The sequence below is a fragment of the Berghia stephanieae genome, chromosome 13 (assembly GCF_034508935.2).
Source record: "Berghia stephanieae isolate SIO BIC M18660-M18661 chromosome 13, UCSD_Bste_1.3, whole genome shotgun sequence".
Lineage (NCBI taxonomy): Eukaryota > Metazoa > Mollusca > Gastropoda > Nudibranchia > Aeolidiidae > Berghia > Berghia stephanieae.
The window spans coordinates 38,436,918-38,446,917 of NC_088372.1; positions in this window are offsets into that span (position 1 = coordinate 38,436,918).

Here is a 10,000-nt window from a genome sequence, read left to right on the forward strand (position 1 = left end):
TGTGCGCATGCGACTCTCGTCCTCGCGGAAGCGGTGACGTCACAGACTATGGGTGACGTCCAATCAAGCGACGCTACTCTTCCGCTAATCTCATTCCCTATACAATGGACATGGCTAATTTGTAAACAAAATCACTCCACATACCCCGCATAGCTTGAGATTTAGAGTTAGAGTTTAACCGAACCACGCATGAAAGGAGTTAATCTCATAATGCCTGTCTAAATATGTTGTCTCTTTTTAAAAGAAATAATTGATCTAATCCTCCCCGGCCAAAGAGAAACGGAAGATGGAGAATAACAATATTATGTGTGTTTATAAACTCCTTAACTCGTTTTCTCTCCCGATGACGATCAATGGAACACACACTTTTTGTGACAGAACGCTTCGGGCCCAAATCACTTCTTCAGCCAACATCCCCCAAAAAAAATAAAAAAATAACCAGAATTATTCGGTCATAAATGTGATCAAATTCTCAAAGCGGTATTAAATCCGATTGTTCCTTTTGTTTCAATGTCACTTTTAAGCTTAAGTCACGCGCTTTCAGTCCCCCCACCCCGACCCCCCCCCCCCCACCCTCCCCACTCCTTTAAACCAGTAAACAGTTGTATCTATAAAGATACAAACTGGACAATGGGCAAAAAAAAAACAAAAAACAAACAAAAAACAACCCAAAAAACTCGACCTCCAAATATCGATCTGGTAAGGTCTCAGGTTTGAGAGTTTTGGCCATGATGTGGGTCATTTCATTTTCAGAAGAAAAAAATCTTGACTTCATTCAAGATTGATCTCGATCTCTTGAATTTAACCCCCCCCCCCCAACCCCACTCCCCCCCCCTCCCCCTCCCACAGCCCCTTAAACTTCCTTATTCCTTATTCCTATTTTCTTACCTATTTTACTCTGACATAACAAAATGAGCAGGAATTTCATACAACATGAAGTTAAGAATTTATCGCCAAAATTGTTTAAAAAGGCGTTTAATAGAGTACACTACCGACTTCGCGAAGTCCCAGGTTTGGGAGTTTTCTTTTGGCAAAATAAAGGTCATTTCATTCAATGGATACTTGAAGGACGTTTTCTGTCCCAAATGTTCAATACGTGTTTTATAGAGAGTACAGCCATCCAGCAGTCATGTCTTGTATCCCCCAATGGTTGCTGTGACAGGGGAGACAATTAGACACGACATGCTCTTTGTATGCGTCAACGCACACGCAGATAAACCCACAAATCCATCTTAAACAGGTTCGTTCTCTCTCTCTCTCTCTCTCTCTCTCTCTCTCTCTCTCTCTCTCTCTCTCTCTCTCTCTCTCTCTCTCCCCCCCCCCCCCCCCAACCATCAAACTCTTCCTGGCTATCTCTTCTACTTCTTCTTCTTCCTCCTCCTCCTCCTTCTTCTTCTTCCTCAGGAATCTCCATTCATTCTCTTCACTGAGCCCCCCCCCTCCCCCCCCCCCCCGAATAACAACAAAAACTAAAGAGCCAACCAACCCCCCCCCCCCCGCCCCCCAATTGAAACAAATAACAAAAAACAAAAACAAACTACCAACAATCCTCCACACCCCAAATAAAATCCAAATTCCACAGTTTTGACCATAGATTAAATTGTCCTCACTAATATAATTAAGATCAACGTGCACGTATTAGCAGGTCTGATAACCGAACACAATTATGGGCCTGATTTAACGTTGTTTTATTGGTCAATATTTTATAAGCCCTCAAGAATTTAGGTTATCAAACCTGAAAAAAAGTACATGCTTGTTTTGTTTTAAAGAGTTTTACGGCGCTTGCAACACATTAAGGTAATTTCATCGCCAGTTAAAAGGAAGAAAATAGGATAGTAACAAAATTCTAGAATTGCTATATCGGGCGACGTGTTCTTTTTTACAGGTCTGGTAGCCCAAATTGTCATGGGCCCATTGTTGTAATGGAAATACTCTCAAACCAACAAATACTATTCTCCATCACACCAATGTTTAATCAACCTGTAAATCAAGTTCGGTTATCTGACCTGCAAATGTATGCACGTCTTATAATGGACTTCCAGATTATTTTACCCAACGCCCCAAGACGACGCACTCATATTAGCAGGCCCGATAGCCGGACGCCAATATTGACTTGATTTATCATTGTTGTAATGGACAATATTTTACGTTGCTTTGAAATTTTCTGCCAATACAACAATGAGACACTGACAATTTGGGTTATCAGACCTACAAATAAGTGCACGTCGCATCTAAATAGTTTTATGTCAGAGTGATTTAGATAGACACAAAAAATTGTATAGAATACATTTAGAGTCACAATATGAAAATAAGTGCTATTCGTATTTTTAAAAATTGAAAAATTGAGCATCTATATAGATCAATATCCACTAAATGTGCTCACAGCGCTTTACAAGGGGTCCCTAGCCAACAGCAACACTTGACATGTACGCTTATTAGGCGATATTACATTAGTTTTCCCGACTGAGACAACGCTGTTTATGGCCAAATACTCATTTTAAACCCGAGTACGGTGAAAGAATGTGAGTAAAGGGCCTTCTCCAAAGACTCAACCATGCGCCGCCGCCCAGAGCGTGACTCGAACCCAGGACTTTTCGATGTGAAAGCGAGAGTCATACCACTAGACCCCATAATAATAATAAAGTGTTATTCTATAGCGCTAAATGCTGAAGCCTCAAAGCACTTTACAATATACCTATCAAACCATAAACACTCATACCGAGCCAAACAGACACACACAACAGTCGCACACATTAACTATCTATGCGATGTTTACAAAATGAAATTGACATTCAACAAAATAGAATAAAACAATAAAACTAATACTGTGTAATATTGATGTTAATGCAAGGCAATACTGCGTTTAAAAAAAAAAGGATTATTCCTTTTTTTTTTTTTTTAACTTTGTTTTGTTTTGTATTAAAAAAAAAAGCAGATCCAACTCACCAAAACAGCAATTTCAAATTTAGCCAGCGTCTCATCTCGTGAGAAGTAACCCGTCTCATTTGACGTTCCGTTTCCTGCAGATGTTTTCTCTGTTGTCATGGCGACCATCACGGGGCTCTGCGACGTCATTATATCCACGTGACTTGGTGACATAATTTCCGGGATGAAAACGCAACTCTGGGAATGAAATCAACAGAAAACAAGGATATTGTTAATGGTTTCTTTTTTTTTTTTAAATGGTGATAAATGAGACATTTGTAAATGATACGATGTCAAAAGGTCATTTGTCTCAAACAAAAACTCATCAACATTGCGGCGATGTTTTTCCATTTGTCAATAAATTATTCACACTTGTTGTCCGACACTTTAAAAGGCTATTTACTCATTTCTGTTTAATTATAGTATGGGAAATTCTCCGTTTTTATTTAAAAAATCTTTTTTTTGTTGTAAACGCTCGAATTGTTTGTTTGTTTTTAAGGGTTTTACGGCGCTTGCAACACATTTATGTCATATCAGCGCCAGATGATCGAATTAGACAGTATTAATTGTATCATCTGTTTTATTGTTCTAATCGACTTTGAAGTCACGTGGTATCAAACGCTTAAGTACCATACAGAAAGCGATGTCCTACATTTCCCATGTATTATTATTGTGCGATGTTTTTAGATGTCTGGATGGATTGGCACCTGGAGAGTTTGCAAGAACTGATTTCAAATATGAACCCACTCGAAATTTAAGATCATCCCAGTCCCAACTTCTTAAGGTCACCACCTCAAAATCCACTTTTGGTATATAAAAAAAGTCTTTTCATCCATAGCTCCACGCCTATGGAACGCACTCAGTCCTCGGACAAAGTCCTGTGAAAATGTATCATCTTTCAGGAAATGTCTGAAGATTGAGTTGTTCCGTGAGGCTTATTTTTTATGAAATAGATGTTGCTTAGATTTTGTTTATGTATTCATGCTTATTATGTAGTGTCGTGATTATAAATTTTTATGTTTTTAAAAAACATTTTTATTTTAAATGTAAAGCACCGCAGAGCACGATTAACGTGGATGTTTAGGCGCTATATAAATTCATTATTTATCATAATCATTATTATGTGTAAGGAGCAGCATGGCTCAGCGGTGTACGGTCTTTGCTTCGTACCCGAAAGGTACCGAGTTCGATCACCCGCCGCGACGCGGTGTGGCCTTGAGCAAGTCACCTTGCCCTAGCTCAATTTGCGTCTCTGCACTGCGACTGACCCCTGAGTTATTCCAGCCTTCCCTTGGAATAGACCCTAGAGACAAATTTCCCCTATGGGATGAATAAAGGGAATATTATTATTTTATTTATTATTTAAAAAAAACACACACCCCCACCCATAAAACAGATCAAACTTGAAAACTGGAATCATGAAAGTTTCCACTAATATCGACTTGTTATCCCATTCAACTCGACCCACGTGCGGATATTAACAGGTCCGATCACCAAACACATTATAGGCTCGATTTAATGTTGTTGTTATGGAAAACAATTTGCTTTGGTTTGAGAGTATTTCCATGACAACAATGGGCCTATAACAATTTGGGTTAACTGACCTGCAAATAAGTACACGTCGACCTCAACATAATAGTAATAATAATAATAATAATAATAATAATAATAATAATAATAATAATAATAATAATAATAATAATAATAATAATAATAATAATAATAATAATAATAATAATAATAATAATAATAATAAGAAGAAGAAGAAGAAGAAGAAGAAGAAGAAGAAATCAGTTTTAAGCCAGAATTGTTTCTAAGCTAAATAATATAAGATTTGGCTTTAGTTCATACGATGACAGCCGCTGGCGATCGAGGGTCATGGAACTGAAAACCAATTGATTTCAATACAAATAATAAAGCAACTCGGAAAACAGATGTCAAGGAATAGAAGACACAGCGAGTGACCTCCTGGTCACCACAGGAGGTCAAAGTAGGACCCCACTTAGTAAGTACACGTTGATTCCAGCATAATGATGTAGAAGGAACGAAGTTGAGGTCACTGTCTTCTTTGATATTGATTCGAGACAGCTATTTCAATTAACTCACTCAATCCTAGAGATTTTTTGATACTCTTCAAATTTGGAAAAAAATGTATTAAAAATGAGCATGTAAAGGATATAGTTTTATTCAACTACCATTATCATGTAAAAAAATAAGAACCTTAGGTTTGATTCTGCGCCTATAATTTGTCTCAGAAAAATGTAATAAATTGGCATGGGGTAAAAGTATCGCCGGGTATACTACGCACGTGGCCATCGTAAAGTTATAACCTGACACTGACCAAAAATGACGTCAAAATGCCAGTCTTTTGCCACAAAAGAAAACAAATCGTGAGTTGTATTCAATAGTTCAACCAATGAAATAACTTGTTTCCATGAGCTCTACGAACGACAACTCACTAGGCGGTGCAAAAACCAAATAATGACGTCATACTGCCAGTCCTTTTGGATTTCAGTATCAGACTATAATATAACGATGGCTACGGTATACTACGGATATAGTCGGTGTTGGGGTTGAGTGAGTTAATGATTAGTTCTCAATACATTATAATATCAACCAGACTATAAACGTTTATGATTACACATAGTTTTGTGTGTTGGGAGGTACGACGTTATGTCCAGCTGAGGGATGATGTGAGTATGTTACCTAAACGCATAGCATCAATAGAAATCCACCACTTTTATATCGGCATAACGAAGCTAATAAAATGGATACCCCCCCCCCCCCCCCCCCCCCCCCCAACCCAAATAAAGAATAAAAAGGAAGTGAGTAGGTAGTCATTCATATTGGGCGGTGTAGCGTAGACAATAATTCTCGGCTTATTCTAAAGAGGGATTCCCGATAGCTCAGTTGGCAGAGCACTCGCTTCCCACGCAAATGGACCGAGAACGATCCCCGCTGGGGGTGCAGTCGAGATTTTTTTCTGACCCTCTGTCCACCCAGCAGTGAATGGGTAGCTGAGTCTGTTAGATTTGGCGGAAAGTACTTTGCGATAGACTAGCGTCCTATCCAAAGGAAAGCTAGCAAGAAATTGTTATTGTCCGTTTCAGGCTATAGAAACCGGGATAAAAACCTGTTCCGTGGGCCCAATGGTCCTGAAGGACTTTTAAAATTGAGTTTTTAGATTATTTTAAAGAAATGTTTATCACACTTTCATTCTAGGGTCACAGCACCGAGGGCAAAATTAGACGAACGAATGGGTAAATATTAGATGAATAAATAAACAGATTGTGGAAACAGTTTTATCTGAAATAATCTAGGATAAACACTTCGACATTAGTTTGATTAAAATACCACCCCCCTCTCCCCCCCCTCCCCCCCAAAAAACAAACAAACAAAAAAAACCAACACAACAAAACTAAACCCCAACAAAAACCAACAAAAAAAAAAAAAAAAAAACAAAAAAAAAACAAAAAAAAAAAACAACAACAACAAAAAACAAAAAAAAAAAAAAAAAAAAATCCCAACAAAACAACAACAACAACAACAACAAAAAACCCAACCCCACAACACTTGAGCAATTTACAACGCAATAATAGCCTTATCTACTGAACATGCTCAAAGCGTTTGCAAGGGGTCGGTCCCCAACCAACAACAAAACTTAACATAATGTAGGACGAGACATGACGCCTGTTAGGCGACATTACATTTTCTTTTTCTCGACAGAAACAACGTTGTTGACCGTCAGGTATTCTTTTTGAACCCGAGTACGACGAGAATCAAGAGCCTTTTCTAAGAACTCACGCGCGCTTTGAGCAGGAGTCGAACCCAGGACTTTATGATCCGAGTGTCATACCAGTAGACAACAAAGCCACTGATTGGAAAAAAATTAAGTTCCGCCACTAAAAGTGAACGTCCAGTTTTCTTCACACGGCGTCCTCGCTTTTCTCTGCAAGATTGGGAATTCCATGCTACTAAAAATAGATAAGGGGGACCCCCTAAAAGCAACGCATCACGAGTGAGATGATTTGTCACTCCTGACGCGTCCTTAAATCGACTCATTCCCTCAAGAGATTTGTGTAAATGGTGCATGCTCTTCATCTTAACAACGCCATTACCACGTTATCTCATTCCTCTGTAGTATTTCATTCATCCTGTTTTGTTGATAAAGGGGAAACCCGAAACGTCCCTTTTATCTGTTTTCGTAATTATATTAAACTGAAGCTTACATTTAATTTCACATTGTTATTTATTTCAATTATTGCTTTTTTGTTTTTTGTTTTTGTTTTTGTTTTTTTTTTTTGTCGTGGAAAATGGGAAGGGGAATAAGAAAAATATCTGTGTAAGATCATTCACGATTTCTAATCCGGGTGGTTGAGCCGATCCCCCCTTTCAAATCCCACCACCGATTGGGTAGTTAGGTCTGTTTAGGTCGGGCAGAAAATGTTTGGCGGTGAGGAGTTTGCTAGGTCAAATACGTCAGAGTGTCAGAGGGAAAAGGAGGTGGTGGAAATGAAGAGGCCTCCTCGATAGCTCAGTTGGTAGAGCAGTCGTGTCACACACAAAGGGACTGAGATCGATTCTGGCTGCAGTCGCGCTTTTTTCTGACCCCTCTTTCCTATCAGAAGTGAATGGGTAGCTGAGTCTGTTAGATTTGGTGGAAAGTACTTTGCGATAGATTCGCGTCCTATCCAAAGGATAGCAAGCAATTACTATTGTCCGCTTCACGCCATAGAAACAGGGATAAACATCGGCTCCACGGTCCCAATTATGGCTGAAGGAGGAAAGGAAGTGAAGGGGCATCACGATAAAGGGGTTGGGGGGGGGGGGAGAATCTGAGAAATAATGGCGATGTTATTTTGTGGAATAGACCCGCGGTCACCCCGACAATCAATTACATGTCAATGACCCCCCGTGGAAAAGGCATCGGAACCCTGAAGATAATCACAGACGTGACAAAAAACCTACAGATCGAAAATAAGTGTGAGTCGGGTCGCCAGGGGTGAGTTGGTGAGATTGGGGGGGGGGGGGGGGGGGGGGGGGGGGGGGTGACGGGGTTGAGGGAGGGGCGGAGGAAAGAGTTTTTTGAGATCGGGAGGGGTGCGGGTGGGGTGGGAGAAGGACAAGATTTGTTTTGTTTTTTAAAATTTTTAAGGGAAGGCGGAGGGGGAGGAGGAGGAGGCGGGTGGGGGAGGAGAAGAGAGAGAAGAAATCAGATGGGGAAATGGCTGCCATTATCTCATCTTTCATTCATTTAATCATGTTCTGTTGACAAAGGGGAAACCCGAAACGTCCGAATTATCTGTATTCGTGAATGATGACATTGAAGCTTCTATTTCATTTGACTATTGTTATTTTTTAAAATTTCTTCAAGCTACAAGCATCAACGTTTGTATGATGGGAATTGAGCACGTTGAAATTGCGCTTTTATTGAGCTTTTATATAGCGCAATATCCATTAAACCTGCTCAAATCCCTTTACAAGGGGTCCCTGACCAACCGCAACAGGAACATGAAGAACGAGACATGACGCCTGTTAGGCGATATTACATTTTTTTTTCCGACAGAGACAACGACCAGGTACTCATTTTACACGGTGAGAGAATGTGAGTAAAGAGCCTTTTCCAAGGACTCAACTATGCGCCGAGCGAGGCTAGAACTCATTACCTTCCGATCCTAAAGTGAGTGTCTTAGCACAAGACCGCATAGCCGAACAATGCTCTTTATGGGTATGTCTGACATCCGATCCCACGTACAGATAGTATGCGCTTGGCTAAGAAGCTCATAACATTGCCATCCGGAAGTATAACGGACCAACACACAAAACTGTGTGTATCCATGAACGTTTATAGTCGGGTTAATACAGTTCAGCGAGCATTACTCATAAACGCGGATGGCAAAAAACAATTACAAAGATCTGAGTGACGTCATCTTCGAACTATCTATAGATAGTATGCGCTTGGCTAAGAAGCTCATAACATTGCCATCCGGAAGTATAACGGACCAACACACAAAACTGTGTGTATCCATGAACGTTTATAGTCGGGTTAATACAGTTCAGCGAGCATTACTCATAAACGCGGATGGCAAAAAACAATTACAAAGATCTGAGTGACGTCATCTTCGAACTATCTATAGATAGTATGCGCTTGGCTAAGAAGCTCATAACATTGCCATCCGGAAGTATAACGGACCAACACACAAAACTGTGTGTATCCATGAACGTTTATAGTCGGGTTAATACAGTTCAGCGAGCATTACTCATAAACGCGGATGGCAAAAAACAATTACAAAGATCTGAGTGACGTCATCTTCGAACTATCTATAGATAGTATGCGCTTGGCTAAGAAGCTCATAACATTGCCATCCGGAAGTATAACGGACCAACACACAAAACTGTGTGTATCCATGAACGTTTATAGTCAGGTTAATACAGTTCAGTGAGCATTACTCATAAACGCGGACTTGAGTGACGTCATCTTTGAACTATCTATAGGCCTAGTTTAACATTGTTGTAATGGACAATATTTTGCGTCATTTTTTTTTTGGAGATTTCCATGACAACAATGAGCCCATAAGGAATTGGATTATCAGACCTTCAAACAAGAGCACGTCGATATGCCTATTTCAAAAGTACATACATCTACTTTGGGTGTGTTAGGGTTGGAAGTGACAAGTCAGAAAAGACGCACAAATGTCTTACTTCATGAAAAAACAAAACAAAACAAAACAAAAAACAAAAACAAAAACAAACAAAACAAAAAATAAAAAACCTCACAAAAATCCAACCTCACATGACTACTGTTATAAAAGTCTTGTAATGGACCAAAGTGAGAAAATTGTTGAATGAAGTTCTATCTTCTTTTTCCTTTAGTCAACTTGTCATCCAGTAAATTCTCTTCCCCCCCCCCCCCCCCCAAAAAAAAAAAGAAAAAAAAAAAAGAAAAAACAACAAAAAAAAAACAACAAACAAACACGCACTCAAAAAAAAAAAAAAAAAAAAAAAAAAAAAAAAAACAACTAACAAACAAACAAAAAAAAAAGCAAATACAACAAACACACAGAAAAAAAACTGA